At 45.7% G+C, this 16,110-nt stretch overlaps 1 protein-coding gene across 1 annotated transcript in view; it reads left to right on the top strand.

Annotated features, from left to right (window-relative positions):
• The first annotated feature begins 7,643 nt into the window (after positions 1-7,643).
• Positions 7,644-16,110, top strand: part of Pafah1b1 (platelet activating factor acetylhydrolase 1b regulatory subunit 1) — a 99,526-nt gene continuing 91,059 nt past the window's right edge. The window contains exon 1 of the mRNA XM_045158122.1: positions 7,644-7,804. The gene's annotated coding sequence lies outside the window, so the exon portion shown is untranslated. The remainder of the gene's footprint in view (positions 7,805-16,110) is intronic.

Genomic DNA, 16,110 nt, shown 5'->3' with positions numbered 1-16,110 from the left:
CCTGTAACTACAGAGTTTCAGATTAACCTGGGCTAGAGTGAGAGCCTTCCTCGGGTAAAAAAAAAAAAAAAAAAAATTGAGAGTGAGAGACTTGAAAGATAGTGAGTATGGGCAGACTAGGGCCTCCTGCCACTGCAAACAAACTCTAGACGCATGCACCACTTAGTGCATCTGGTTTTACATAGGTACTGGGGAAATGAACCTGAGTCCTCTGGCTTTGCAGGAAGTGCCTTAAACACTAAGCTGTCTTTCTAGCCCCTTTAAAGTATTTTTTAAAAAGATTATTTAAGAGAGAGAAAGGTGTTGGGGGAGAAAAATGGGTGCACAAGGACCTCTAATTACAGAAAAGGAACTCCTGACACGTGCCCCCTTATGCGTCTGGCTTACTTGGGTTCTGGGGACTCAAACCTGAGTCCTTTGGCTTTACCAACAAGCGTCTTAACTGCTAAGCCATCTCTTCAGCCCTTAAAAATATTTTTGTTTATTTATTTGCAAGGACAGAGGGGGGTGGGGGGGGCAAGGGAGACAGAGAGAATGGGTGCTCTAGAGCTTCCAGCTGCTATATATAACGTCAACATACACGTAGTGCTTTGTTCACCCACTTTTACATCGGTACTAGGGAATCAAACCTGGATTTCCCGCTGAGCCACCTTCTCCAGCCCTCAATAAAAAATATTTTTTTGGGCCAAGCCTGGCTGCGGATGCCTTCAATCCCAGTACTTGGGAGGCAGAGGTAGGAGGACACCCTGCGATTACACAGTGAATTTCAGGTGCAGGTCAGCCTGGGCTAGAGTGAGACCTTACCCCGAAAAGGAAAACAAACAAACAAACAAAAATATCTGGGCGTGGTAGCGCACGCCTTCAATCCCAGCAGAGGTAGGAGGATTGATATGAGTTCCAGGCCACCCTGATTAGACAGAGTGATTTCCAAGTCAGCCTGGGTTAGAATGAAACGTTACCTTGAAAAACCAAAAACAAACAAACAAACCAAAATAAACTAAGAAACAACAACAACAAAAAATCAAAACAACAGCAACAACAACAACAACAAACCCAATAACAACCCCCAAAACAAAGCAGGGCATGGTGGCACATGCCTTTAATATGAGCACTGGTAGAGGCAGGATTGCAGTGAATTCAAGGCCTCCCTGAGACTGCAAAATGAATTGCAAGACCCTACCTTGACAAACCAAAAAATATTTAAATAAATAAAAAATAAAAAAATTAAGAAAAAGAAATGTCTCATTTAGTACTGAGTGCTCAACACTCAGGGTGGCCTTCAATTCATGGTGTCCCTCCTACCTCTGCTTCCTGAATGCTGTTATTAAATGTGTATGCTAACATACCCAACTTTCTTTTTTCTTACTTTCTTTTTATTTTTTATTTATTTATTTATCTTGTTTTTTCAAGGTAGGGTCTCACTCTAGCTCAGGCTGATCTGGAATTCACTACATAGTCTCAGGGTGGCCTTGAACTCATGGCGATCCTCTTACCTCTCTGCCTCCTGAATGCTGGGATTAAAGGCGTGCGCCACCCCACCCGGCATATCCAGCTTTTTTCAATAGTCATTTTAAAATTTTTATTTTTTTACTTGCAAGCAGAGAGAGCTAGAAGAGAGTCAGAGAGAGAATGGGCCAGAACCTCCAGCTGCTGTAAATGAACTCCATATGCATGTACCACTGTACATCTGGCTTTTTGTAAGTAGTGGGGAATTGAACCTAGGTCTTTAGGCTTTGTAGTCAATCACCTTAACCACTGTGCCAGCTCCTCAACAGCCATCTATTCTCTTCACTTTCATGAGTTTTGAGTTTCCTCTGTCGTCTCCTCTAACTGTGGAAAGAAGCTTCTCTAATCAAAAGTGAGAGCACACTAATCTGTGGGCATAAATATAAGTATTTGGAGGGCTATTTGATGGGCACAGCATATCCATTTAGCAAAACAACAGTAGTAACTACCTCCCTAAGGCCTATGTTCTTCCCAGCCTTAGGTGTTTAACTAGGTTTTCAGCATCTGACATGAATTTCTTCTCATGGAATGGGGAGAGACAGTTGGTTACAGCTTTAAGTCATGTCACTATTGCATCTATTAGCATATCTTACCTGGATGGTTATACGTGTAGCTTATAGGGTCTGCTGTGTATTACTGCTAATGACTTTACTCTGCAGCAGCTTGCATAGCACATTTTAGTACTATGACTGCTAGCAAGCAGGGTGGAGGCTTTCAGCCAATTCTAGGTTGATTTCTGTATCCTGCAATAAAATAATATGGTATCTTTAGCAGTGTGTGTGTGTGTGTGGGGGGGGGGTGTTACTATCTAGTTTTGGTGGGTAACCAAAAGCATTAGTAGCAGCCTGTATTGTTTGAGGGCCCTCAGGTGCTGACCTGACCAATAATTCACTTGCATTGTCCTATCTCTGACACTGGGATTTTTTTTTTTTGTAACAATTTATGGCTTCTGGGAGCTGAATTATCTACCCATGCAGAAGTATTTCTGCCCAAACTTTTATTTTCCCCTTTATTTATTTATTTATTTTCAAGATAGGGTCTCACTCTAGCTCAGGCTGACCTGGGATTTTCTATGGAGTCTCAAGGTGGCCTTGAACTCATGGTGATCTTCCTACCTCTGTCTCCCAAGTGCTGGGATTAAAGGCGTGTGCCACCACCCCTGGTTTTATTTATTTATTTATCATTAACAACTTCCATGATTGTAAACAATATTCCATAGTAATTCCCTCCCTCCCCCCATTTTCTCCATTGAAACCCCACTTTCCATCATATCCCCTCCCCTTCTCAAGCAGTCTCTTGTTTATTTTGATGTCATGATCTTTTCCTCCTATTATGATGGTTTTGTGTAGGTAGTGTCAGGCACTGTGAGGTCATGGATATCCAGGCTATTTTGTGTCTGGGGGGAGCATGTTTTAAGGAGTCCTACCCTTCCTTCGGCTCTTACATTCTTTCCGCCACTTCTTCTGTAATGGACACTGTTTTTTGAAGTAGGGTCTCATTCTAGCCCAGGCTGACCTGGAATTCACTATGAGTCTTAGGGTGGCGTCAAACTCTGCGATCCTCCTACCTCTGCCTCCCAAGTACTGGGATTAAAGGCATGTGCCACCACGACCAGTTCCAAACTCTTTTTTAAAATATTTTCTGAGGGCTGTAGAGATACTTTAATGACTAAGGGTGCTTGCTGAAAAAGTCTGATGGCCTTGGCCAGTTGGATTCTCCAATAATCATGTAAAGCCAGATGCAGAGTGGTGAATGCATATTTCTCTCTCTCCCTCCCTTCTCACATTTTTTTTTTTTCTTTCCAGGTAGGGTCTTACTATAGCCCAGGTGACCTGGAATTCACTACGTAGTCTCAGGGTGGCCTCAAACTCATGGTGATCCCTCCTACCTCTGCCTCCCGAGTGCTGGGATTAAAATATGTGCCATTATGCCCGGCCCAAATAAATATTCTTGTGTAAAATTTACTTACGTGTCTGTGTGTGAGAGGGAGAGAGAGAATGGGGGTGCCAAGGCCCCTTGCCCTGCAAATGAACTAAGATGCATGTGCCACTTTGTGTGTTTGGCTTTACATGGGTATTGGTGAATTGAACTCGGACTGGTAGCTTTGCAAGCAAGTACCTTTGACCATTGAATTATCTCTCCAGCCCCAAATAGATTTTTTTTTCTTTGTGGTAGGGTCTCATTCTAGCCCAGTCTGACCTGGAATACACTATGTATTCTCAGGTTGTCCTTGAACTCATTGTGATCCTCCTACCTCTGCCTCCTGAGTGGTGGGATTAAAGGCATGCACCATGCCTGGTCTACATTTAAAAATATATATATTTTATATATTTATTTATGAGAGGGGGGGGAGGAGAGACGGGGAGGAGGGGGAAGGCCAGACAGACAGACAGAGAATGGGTGTTCCAGGGCCTTCAGCCATTGCAAACAAACTCCAGACACATGCGCCCCTTGTGTACCTGGCTTATGTGGAATAGAACCTGGGTCCTTTGGCTTTGCAGGCAAATGCTTTAGCTGCTAAGGCATTCCTCCAGCCCTAAATAGATATTTTTTTTAAAAAAAGAAATTCCTGGGCTGGGGAGATGGCTTAGTGGTTGAGGCAACTGAATGAAAGCCAAAGGACCCAAGTTCGGTTCCCCAGGACCCATGTAATCCAGATGCACAAGAGGGCACATGAATCTGGAGTTTGTTTGCAGGGGATGGAGGTCCTGGTGAGCCCATTCACTCTCTACCTGCCTAATTTTTTTTCTCTCTCTGAAAAAAAAAAAAAAGCTAGGTGTGGTGGTGCATGCCTTTAATCCTAGCACTCGGGAGGCAGAGGTAAGAGGATCACCATGCGTTTGAGGCCATCCTGGAACTACAGAGTGAATTCCAGGTCAGCCTGAGCTAGAGTGAGACCCTACCTTGAAAAACCATTAGAGAGAGTGGGGGAGGGGCAGAGGGGAAGAGTGAGTGTATGGATGTGCCAGGGTCTCTTGCTACTGCAAACAAACTCCAGGCACATGCATCATTTAGTATATCTGATCTAGCTTTACCCGAGTACTGGGGAACTGAACCACAGTAGCTTGGCTTTGCAAGTAACTGCCTTTAACTGCTAAGCCATCTCCTAGCCCCAAGCATTTTTGTTTGTTTGTTAAAGGTAGGTAGTATCTTGCTCTAGTCCATGCTGACCTGGAATTCACTATGTAATCTAAGGGTGGTCTTGAACTCATGACACTTCTCCTACCTCAGCCTCCTGAGTGCTGGGACTAATAAAGGCGTGCGCCAACACACCTGGCTCTTAAATTGTGTTGTTAAGGTTGGAGAGATGGTTCAGAATTTAAGGTGGATAGCCTGGCTTCTAGTCCCCAGTATACACTTAGAGCCAGATGCACAAAATGGTGCATGTGTCTAAATTCATTTGTAGTGGAAAGAGGCCCATAATAACTCTCTTTACTTCTCTCTCTCAAATACATATGCAAATAAAAAATATTAAAATTTATTTATTGTTTTTTTTGAGGTAGGGTCTTGCTGTAGCCCAGGCTTTCCTGAAATTCACTATGTAGTCACAGGGTAGCCTTGGACTCATGGCAATCTTCCTACCTCTGCCTCCATCTGAGTGCTGGGATTAAAGGCATGTGCCACTGTATCTGGTCTTACATTTTATTTTTAAGACTAGCTAACAATTGGGCTACAGTAAGACCCTACCTCTAAAAACCACACATGGAGCCGGGCGTGGTGGCGCACGCCTTTAATCCCAGCACTCGGGAGGCAGAGGTAGGAGGATCGCCATGAGTTCAAGGCCACCCTGAGACTACATAGTTAATTCCAGGTCAGCCTGGACCAGAGTGAGACCCTACCTTGAAAAAAACCAAAAAAAAAAAAAAAAAAACCAAAAAAAAAACCACACATGGGCCACACGGGCTGGCCATGGTGGTGTACGCCTTTAATACAAGGACTTGAGAGGCAGTGGTAGGAGGATCGCTGTGTTTGAGGCCATCCTGAGATGCCATAGTGAATTCCAGGTCAACCTGGGCTAGAGTGAGACCCTACCTCAAAAAAGGAAAAAAAAATTAGCTAACAAAGAAGTAGGTTTCCATATGGCTTTTTATTTGTTTATTTTTTTTTATTTTTATTTATTTATTTGAGAGCGACAGAGAGAGAAAGAAGTTGGCAGAGAGAGAGAGAGAGAGAAAGAGAGAAAGAGAGAGGCGCACAGACAGACACACAAAATGAGTGTGCCAGGGCCTTCCGCCACTGCAAACGAACTCCAGATGCATGCGCCACCTTGTGCATCTGGCTTAGTGGGTCCTGGGGAATTGAACCTCCAACCAGGGTCCTTAGGTTCCACAGGCAAGTGCTTAACCACTAAGCCATCTCTCCAGCCCTATTTTCTGAGGTAGGGTCTCACTCTAGCCCAGGCTGACCTGGAATTTACTATGTAGTTTCAGGGTGGCCTTGAACTCACACTGATCCTCCCTCTGCCTCCCTAGTACTGGGATTAAAGGCATGTGTCACCACTCCTATTTACTTATTTTTTTGTTTCTCAGGGTAGAGTCTTGCTCTAATCCAGGCTGGCTTGGAATTCACTATGTAATCTCAGGCTGGCCTCAAACTCACTGTGATCCTCCTATTACCTCTGTCTCTGAACAACTGGGATTAAAGTTGTGCACTACCACAGTCTCCATAAGGCTTTTCCCAAAAGTCCAGTTTTATTAACCTTCTCACCACACTCTTCTACTCCTCCTCTGCTCTATTGTGATTTTAAGAAATGGTGTCGGCTTGTTACATTCCCCAGACTGTTACAGAAGCTTCAGCGAAATCTCCTGCCTCCCAGATAGCTGAGACTATACGCCAGCATGCCTGGCTGTTATGTGTATTTTACACTGAAACTGAGGTCAAAAAGAGGTATGGTAATTTTCTCAAGGTCACCCTTCTGGCCAGTGGTGGCACCCGAATTCATAGCAGATACATTAACTCTGCAGCTTCCTAAGCACAGTATACAATATTTACCTACATAAAGGAAGTAATAAAATCAGTAAACAAGTCTGAGCCTACATTCCAGGAAAAGAGTTCCCCTGTAAAATACAAATTAATTATGAAATGATCTCCTTCAATATCTCCTATTAAAATAACATCCTATATTGAATTATTTAGAGACCCAGACCCAGCCTTTTAAAAACCAAGTGTCTTTGTGTGGGATAAATTGACAACAAATCCCTCAGACTTGTCATCAATATTTTAAGCCATAATTTAACACAAACACACACACAGCCATGCCTTGTAGGGATAAAGTTCCAGATCTTTCTGTGGACGTCAGTTTCGGTCTCTGATGTGAGCGTGTGACTAAGGAAAAGAATAGCTGAATCACATCTAAAGGTAAATCCTTCCAATTACAAAAAAAAAAAAAAGTCTCTTAGTAGAAAAGAAGGCAAGGCATTCCACATGCTTTTGTAACCTCTGAACAAGCTCTTCTGCCAAAATCAACCAACCTATTCCCGCCCTCTTAGTAGGGATGGTCATCTCGCAGGCCAGAGGCAGAAGGCGACCGGCGGGCCGGGCTCCGCGGCTTCCCCGGGCCCGCCTACGCGGGTGCCCGCAGGACCCCGGCGTCTTGTCTGCGGGGAAGCCTGGACTGGGCAGTGTGGGGGACCGCAGCGGCCGACGAGGCTCTAGGGCGTTCAAGAGGCTGTCGCCAAGGATACGGTGGAGTGAGGAGCGGGAACGGCAGCGCCTGGTGCGCAAGCCCCGCCAGCCGCCCATACGGACCAGCTAGCCTGGTCGGCCGCGGCGGCCAGCCGGCTCAGCGGAAGGCACCGCGGTTCCGGACCCGACCCAGCCCGGCGCATGCGCCGCAGCTCCTTCCACGGCTCCCCCTCCTCCCTCTTCCTGGCGGGTCTGGGGCGGCGGCGGCGGCGGCGCGGTGACGTCAGGGCGTTAGGGCAGCTCCTGTGACAGACGGAGCTGGAGCGGCGGGGCGGCGGCGGAGTCCGGCGGCCCGAGATAGCCAGTGAGCCAGCGAAGGAGCGGCGACCGGAGGGTGTGGGGAGCGAGGCGGCGGCGGACGGGAGCTCCCGGGCGCGAGCGAGGGCAAGCGCGAGCGCCCAGCACGGGCTCGAGCCCCGGAACGGCTGAGGAAGGAGCCCGCCCGCTCCCCTCCCCTCCCCCTCCCCGGGACCGGGCCCAGCGCGCCATCCTCCCCCTCCCTCCTTCCCTCCCTCCCTCCTTCCTCCCTTCCCTCTCCCTGCCCCCCTCCCCCGCCGGTGGATGGGAGTGAAGGACGGAAGAGGCCCTGCGGAGGCGGCGGTGCAGCGCCCCGGTAAGGCGGCGACGCTCCGCGCCCTCCCCTCTGTCTTCTCCCGGCGGCTTCGGGCCGGGCCGGGCGGCCTGACGATGTGGCTGCGCCGGTCCCCTCCCTCCCTTCCTCCCCTCCCCCTGCCGCCGCCGCCGCCGCCGCCGCCGCCGCCTCCTCCTTCTTCTTCTCTCCTCGCTCTCAAAATGGCGGCCGCGGCGGCCGTTGAGTGAGCGGCACGGCGGAGGGGGCCTGGCCGGGCAGGGCGCTGCCCTCGCTGGCGTCCTCGGGCCCGGAGCTCGGCGCTCCACCCGCGCGCGGCCTCTCGGACGCGGCCTCGCCCTCCCCTCGCGGTGACTTAGCAAAAGTATTCTCGGGTGGGAAGGGCGTGGGGCGTCGGGTCGCTCTCCGGTCTCGGGCTGCGGGGGGAAAGGGCTCGGCGCTCCTCGGCCGCGGAAGCCGGCTCCGCAGTCCCCACCCCTCCGCGGCCGTGGGCTCGAGGCCGCGGGCTCACGCAGCCCCCGGGGCCTTCCAGGAGGACGGTTCCTCCTCACCTGTCCTTAGGCTTGGCGTGGACCGGACGATGGCCCACCGCCTCCCCGGCGCCCCAGCGCGGTGGTCTGGCCTCTGCATCCTGTAAGGACTTTGGCGGCCCGACCTCCCTCTCGAACGATCGTGCAGCATCCACCCACCGAATCGGGCCGGGTGTTCCTTTTCTGCCACTGGCTCCTCGGACGGGAGTTGCCTTTTGATGTTGCTGACACGGAGCTTTGGGGGCCCTCTGCCATTCCCTTCGTCTCATTTTCTCTGTCCACTTCTTGGAAACTAAGTGCCTGTATCTGTTTATTCATTCTCTCTCGCCTCCCAGGTGAGAAAATGCCTTTGAGATGATGGGCATATTTTGACTTCCTCTCTAAACATAGCAGAGAGAAGAGGTTTTCTATGATCTGAGACAGGACAGAACAAGGTGCCTGCTTGGCTTTATTTGTTATTCTTGCCTTTCTTCAGTGACTTGGCAAGAAACTCCTTGGGAGGAGGGTAGGAAATTTTCCTTTGGGGTTGGGGTTTGTGTCTAATTCATATCAGTCCTTCACTTACGAAATTGGTCTCCTGAAGAGAAGGATCAGATTTATGGTCTTCGTTCTCAATGGGCGATGTCATGCCAAGGCCGCCCCCCCCCCACCTTTCTTTAAGAAGCATTTGAGAGAAAATAAAGATATTTCTGGTTTTCCCCGACCTTTAAAAATACAATCCTTAAAATTCACAACGTCTTAAAAGGCCAAACAAAAATAAAGGCCGTTTTAGCAATTGCATTTTTGTTTGGGATGGGTGATTTTGTGTAATTTCTTTTTGAGGATAGTGCGGCTGTGACCGTGTTTTGGGCCTTCATAACCATATTACTGTCTGCCATCCCCTTCTGTGTTAGTAGTGTTGGCTTAGTCTACCCCCCCCCCCCGCCCCAGCAAAGCTTGATTACTGCAGGGTTCAGAAATAGTCTTAGGACTATTTCTTACCTTGGTATGCCAGTAGTGATATGTTGAATATACATTAAAAAGCTTTTACTTAAAAAAAATTGTGGTTTGGGTTTAAGACATTCCTAGCTTTTAATCTCTAATGGGTGTCTTTTAGGACACAATTTTGTAAAATAATTGGCAGTTGCAAATTGCAGTTTTATCAAAGCAAATATGTATATAGGGCGATTCTTTCATGTTCTATTATAAAAGATCATTGTTTGGATATCAGAAGGGAGGGTTTCCAAAAACAAATTTAAAGCAAGTATTTTTTTTTAAAATCAGCGATAAGAACCCAGTTTTTCACAAGATAATGCTGCACAATGCTGATTTTGCTGGTGCAAGCCCTATTTTGGTACATCCTGCTACATTCTTTTTAAAAAATGGGCTAATATTTGTGGATGCTGCGAACTGCCATTGAGCCTGGAAGACTGGGTGGAGTAAAGGAACAGAAGCTGTGAAATGCTAGATTGCCATGTCATAGCATTTTTTTTCTTCCTTGTAGTTTGTAAGCTTATTTCATGCTAGTTGTAGCTACAACAAAGCTATGTATTTTCCACCGGTTTTTTTTGGGGGTGGTGGTGGTGCAAGATTAGCATTGACTAATTGAGATAAAAGAAGTATCCCTGCTCTAGAGCAGGTACTTATTGTCTGTATATTTGTATGGGTACATATAAAATACATACACACAAATGTATGTTCTTGTCAGTGTTTTTAATTATCCTAGTCAAATAAGTGTAAATTAATGAGTGCTAGAAGAAATATTTGGCAATAAGTATGCTTAGAAAACATCCAATAAAAATACTACATTTTCATTTACTGTAGTTTGCATTAAAGTTATCAGTTTTTATTACTGAACATCAGAGATGCAAAAATAAAAGGCGATATTGATTTGATTAAAAGCTTTTTATATAGTCCTTTTCTTGTGTTGCTCCTTGAAAAGGACCTTTTTGCGAAATATTACATAAAAGAGCGTAAGTCACTTTAATTCTTGGATCAAGCATTCATATGAGTAGACTTTAAGAGAATTTCAAATCTGTGCGGTAAATGTAATTTTGGTGAGCCTTATGGGTATTTGTAATTTATAATACATTTTTATATTTTTGTTCTTTGTATTTAGAAAGTAGTAGGGTTTATTAATATGGTGAAGAATCAATAGGTTGGGAATATTCTTGTGTGTCTGACAGCCCTTGTCTCTAGTCTTTGTAGTAAATGGTGACTTTCAGTGATCAGGAGCTTATGATCATTTGACTTGAGGAAGGGTGCAGTGCATGTCTGTGCCTGCTTCTAGTATGTGGTAGAATATTTTGCTTTTATTTTATTTATTTTTCAACAGTCCGCTTACTGTTTTTAATTGGACATCAACTTTTAAAATTCATTATGATCCTAGATTATAAAATTTAATGAAATTAGGGTGAATCTTCACCCTTCCTTCCTCTATTCCTCTTCTCCCTTCCTTTTTCCTTCAGAGTCTACTCTATTCTCTTTCTTTGTTTCATGTAGCCCAGGTTGTCTTTGAACACACTGTGTAGCTGAGGCTGACCTTGGCCTTCTGATCCATTATCCTTCACCTTCCAGGTGTTGGGATTACAGGTCTGTACTACCATGTTTTTATTGAGACAGTGAGCCCTGGCTGGCTTCATACTTCCTGTGTAGCCCAGGCTTGCCTCTAACTTGGAGCAGGCTTTCTGACTTAGCTGCCTGAGTGCTGGGATTATAAATGTGTGACACCATACCTACTGAATTTCATATTCTTTTGACTTTTAAAATATTTTTTTTAAATTTTTTTTTTGAAAAATATTTTACTTTATTTATTTATTTGAGAATGACAGACAGAGAGAGAAAGAGGGAGAGTGAGAGAGAGAGAGAATGGGCGCGCCAGGGCCTCCAGTCACTGCAAACGAACTCCAGACGCGTGCGCCCCCTTGTGCATCTGGCTAACGTGGGTCCTGGGGAGCCAAGCCTCGAACCGGGGTCCTTAGGTTTCACAGGCAAGCGCTTAACCACTAAGCCATCTCTCCAGCCCGACTTTTAAAATATTTTTATTTGAGAGAGAATGAATGAATGAATGAGCACACCAGAGGCTCTTACCACTGTACGAACTCCAGGGACATACAATATCTTGTGCATCTGGCTTTACATGGGTACGGGGAAATGTAACCCTGGTCCTTAGGCTTTGCAGGAAGGCACCTTAACTGCTGAACCATCTCTCCAGCCCCTATTTATTTATTTATTTTTGAGGCAAGATCAACAGACTGGCCTTTTTTATTTATTCACTTTTTAAAAATTTTTATTTATTTGAAAGTGATAGAGAGAGAGAAAGAGGCAGAGAGAGAGAGGAGAGTGGGCGCGCAAACGAACTCCAGATGCGTGTGTCCCCTTGTGCATCTGGCTAATGTGGGTCCTGGGGAATCGAGCCTGGAACCGGGCTCCTTAGGCTTCACAGGCAGTGCTTAACCGCTAAGCCATCTCTCCAGCCCTATTTATTCATTTTTATGAGAGAGGGCGTGAGAGAGAGATAAAGGGACAGAAAGAGAATTGGTGCTTCTCCAATAACTGTAATCTAACTTCAGACGTATGTGTCACTTTATGTGCATATGTAACTATGTGTATGGTTTATGTGGGATCTGGGGAGTTGAACATGGGTCCTTAGGCTTTGTGGGCAAGTGTCTTAACCGCTAAGCTGTCTCTCCAGCCCCCCCTTTTATTAGTGAGAGAAAGAAGGTGGGGGGAGGGACAGAAAGAGGGAATGGGTGTGCCAGGTCCTCCAGCCAATGCAAATGAGAACTCCAGATACAGGTACCACCTTGTGCATCTGTCCAGCACCCCCTTTTTATTTTTATTTTTGTACTTTTTGTTTATTTTTTACTTATCATTATTTTTTTTTTACTTATTTGTTTGAGAGCAACAGAGGGAGAGAGAAAGAGAGAGACAGAATGGGTGTGCCAGGGCCTCCAGCCACTGCAAACAAACTCCAGATGCATGCGCCCCCTTGTGCATCTGGCTAACGTGGGTCCTGGGGAATCGAGCCTGGAACCGGGGTCCTTAGGCTTCACAGGCAAATGCTTAACTCCTAAGCCATCTCTCCAGCCCCAGCACCCCCTTTTTAAAAAACATTTATTTTATTTTATTTTTTAATATTTTATATTATTTGACAGAGAAAGAGGGAGAGAGTGAGAGAATGGGCGTGCCAGGGCCTCCAGCCACTGCAAATGAATTCCAGACGTGTTTGTCCGCTTGTGCATCTGGCTAACGTGGGTTCTGGGGAATCGACCTGGGTCCTTTGGCTTTACAGGCAAATGCCTTAACCACTAAGCCATACCTCCAGCCCTTATTTTACTTTTTTTGGTTTTTCGAGGTAGGCTCAGGCTGACCTTGGAATACACTGTGTAATCTCAGGGTGTCCTCGAACTCACTGTGATCCTCCTAACTCTGCCTCCCAAGTGCTGGGATTAAAGGTGTGCACCACCACGACCAGCTTTAAAAGATTTATTTATTTGAGAGAGAGAGAGAGAGGGAGGGAGGGAATGGGCTCTCCAGGGCCTTCAGCTCCTGCAAATGAACTCAAGATGCATGTGCCACCTTATGCATCCGGTTTACATGGGTCCTGGAGTATTGAACCTGGGTCCTTTGGCTTTGCAGGCAAGCACCTTAACCACTAAGCCATCACCCCAAATGTATTTTTTTTTAAATTCATTTGTAAGAGAAGAGGAGAGAGAGAGAGGGAAGGAGGGAATAGGCATGTCCAGGCCTCCTGCCAATGCAAACGTATTCCAGATGCTTGTGTCACTTTGTGTATTTGGCTTTACATGGGTACTGGAACATTGAACCCAGGTTGTTGGGTTTTGTAAACAAGCACCTTTAACACTGAACCATCTTTCTCATAGCCCTTGAATTTCATTTTCAGTAGTATTTGTAGAATGTTTTTAAGTTTTTTTTAATGTAGATTAATTAGCCAACTAGAATCCAGGTGTAAGATTTGGACCTGTTTCTGGGAATGAAAAGTCAGTATTTCATAATAGTTTATTATTATTTTAAAATATATTTTACTTATTCATTTATTTGAGCGAGAAAGGCAGAGAGAGGGAGAGATTGGATGTGCCAGGAGGGCCTCCAGCTACTGCAAACAAACTCCAGATGCATGCGCCCCCTTGTGCATCTGGCATACATGGGCCCTGGAGAATTGAACCGGGATCCTTTGGCTTTGCAGGCAAATGCCTTAACTGATTAGCCATCTCTCCAGCCTTTATTTATTTTATTTTGGATGGAGTTTAGCTTCAGCCCATGCTGATCTGGAATTCACTATGTAGTTTCAGGCTGTTTTCAAACTCACAGCATCTCTGCCTCCTGAGTGCTAGGATTAAAGGCATGTGCCACCATGCTTTTTTTTTTTTTTTTTTTTTCCCAGAGGTAGGGTCTCACTTTAGCCCAGGCTGACCTGGAATTCACTATGTTCACTATGTGGTCTCAGGGTGGCCTCAAACTCGGTGATCCTCATCAGTGGTGGGATTAAAGGCATGCACCACCTTGCCTGGCTTGGGTTTTTGAGGTAGAGTTTCACTATAGCTCAGGCTGACCTCAAACTCAGTGATCCTTTTACCTTTACTTCCCCAGTGCTGGGATTAAAGGCATGTGCCACCATGCCCTGCTTTTTTCTTTAGTTTTTTAATTTTTTTATTAACAACTTCCATGATTATAAAAAATACCTCATGGTATTACCCTCCTTCCCCCCACTTACCCCTTTGAAACTCCACTCTCCATCATATCCCCTCCCCATCTTAATCAGTCTCTCTTTTAATTTTATGTCTTGATCTTTTCCTCTTATGATGGATGGTCTTATAGTATCAGGCACTGTGAGGCCGTATATATCCAGGCCATTTTGTGTCTGGAGAGAGCATGTATGAAGTCCTGCCCTTCCTTTGGCTCTTACATTCTTTCTGCCACCTTTTTTTTTTTTTTTCTAACATTTTATTTGTACTTCTTTGAGAGAGAAGGGTAGATACAGAGATGGGCATGACAGGGCCTCCAGCCACCACAAATAAACTCCAGATGCATGTGGCACCATGAACATCTGGCCCACATGGGTAGTGGGGAATTGAACTGTGTTCATAAGCTTCATGGGCAAGTGTCTTAACCGCTAAGCCATATCTCCAGCCCCTGTCTTTTTTTTTTTTTTAATTTTATTTATGTGGGCGTATGTATTCGGAGGTAGAGGCAGGAGAATTGCTGTGAGTTCAAGACCACCCTGATACTACATAGTGAATTCCAGGTCAGCCTGGGATAGAGTGAGACCCTACCTTGAAAAAATGAAAACAAACAAACAAAAAAGTTATTTGCAAGGGTACTGTGTGAAAAAGAGAGAGAGTGTGTGTGTGTGTCTGTGTATGTATGTATGTATGTGTGTGTGCTCCAAACTCTCCAGCAACTGCAAATGTACTCCAGATGCATGTGCTACCTGTGCATTTGGCCTTTGTCAAGTTTTCCAGGCATGTGCTTTAACCACTGACTAATCTCCAGCCTGTCCACACCCCTCCTTTTGGGTATGGGTTTCAAGGTAGGGTCTCCCTCTTAACTCAGGCTGACCTGGAATTCACTATGTAGTCTCAGGCTGGCCCCAAACTCATGTGATCATCTTACCTCTGCCTGGATTAAAGGCATGTGCCACCATGCCTGGTCCTTCTCCCACCCTTTTATCACCAAATTTTTATTTTTATTTACTATTTATTTATTTATTTATTTTTTTTGGTTTTTCGAGGTAGGGTCTCACTCTGGCTCAGGCTGACCTGGAATTCACATGTAGTCTCAAGGTGGCCTTGAACTCTTAGCGATCCTCCTACCTCTGCCTCCCGAGTGCTGGGATTAAAGGCGTGTGCCACCATGCCCGGCTTTCCCCAAATTTTTATAAACAACTTCTATGATTATAAAAAATATTCCATGCGTCGGCCGTGGTGGCACACGCCTTTAATCCCAGCACTCGGGAAGCAGAGGTAGGAGGATCGCTGTGGATTTGAGGCCACCCTGAGACTACACAGTGAATTCCAGGTCAGCCTGGACCAGAGTGAGACCCTACCTCGAAAAATAAAAAAATCAAACAACAACAACAAAATCCCATGGTAATACTCTTCTTCCTCCCACTTTCCCCTTTGAATCTCCATAATTCATCATATCCCCTCCCCTTCTCAATCAGTCTCTCTTTTATTTTGATGTCATGATCTTTTCCTCCTCTTATGATGGTCTTGTGTAGGAAGTGTCAGGCACTGTGAGGTCATGGATATCCATGCCATTTTGTGTCTGGGGGGAGCACATTGCAAGGAATCCTACCCTTCCTTTGGCTCTTAACATTCATTCTTTCCTCCACCTCTTCTGTATTAGACCCTGAGCTTTGGTAGGTGTGATAGAGATATTGCAGTACTGAGCACTGTGGTCATTTCTTTCCATCACCATGATACCTTCTCAGTCGTCCCAAGGCCACTACCATCTGAAAAGAGAAGATTCTCTACCCAAAGTGAGAGTAGCATTAATATAAGGGTATGAACATTAAGAGAAGGGCTTACTGGGCAGTTTGAAAAGCATAGTATATACATTTAGCCAGACAGCAACAGACGTTACACCCCAGGACTCATGACTACCCCTGTTTTAAATTTTCAGTATCAGGGATATATTCCCTCCCATGGAACAGGCCTCCAGTCCAATTAGAGGGCAGTTGGTTTCCACCATGACAGACGTGCCACTATTGCACCCGTTGGCTTATTTGGCCTGGCTGGCCAAATCTAAGGCTTGCATTGTCCACTGTTGATTATCTTCACTGGTGATTTCTCTCTC

Source organism: Jaculus jaculus, chromosome 9 (genome assembly GCF_020740685.1).
Source record: "Jaculus jaculus isolate mJacJac1 chromosome 9, mJacJac1.mat.Y.cur, whole genome shotgun sequence".
Taxonomy (NCBI): domain Eukaryota; kingdom Metazoa; phylum Chordata; class Mammalia; order Rodentia; family Dipodidae; genus Jaculus; species Jaculus jaculus.
The sequence above is the reverse complement of the archived record's forward strand: the minus strand, read 5'-3'. Positions and strand labels throughout refer to the sequence as shown.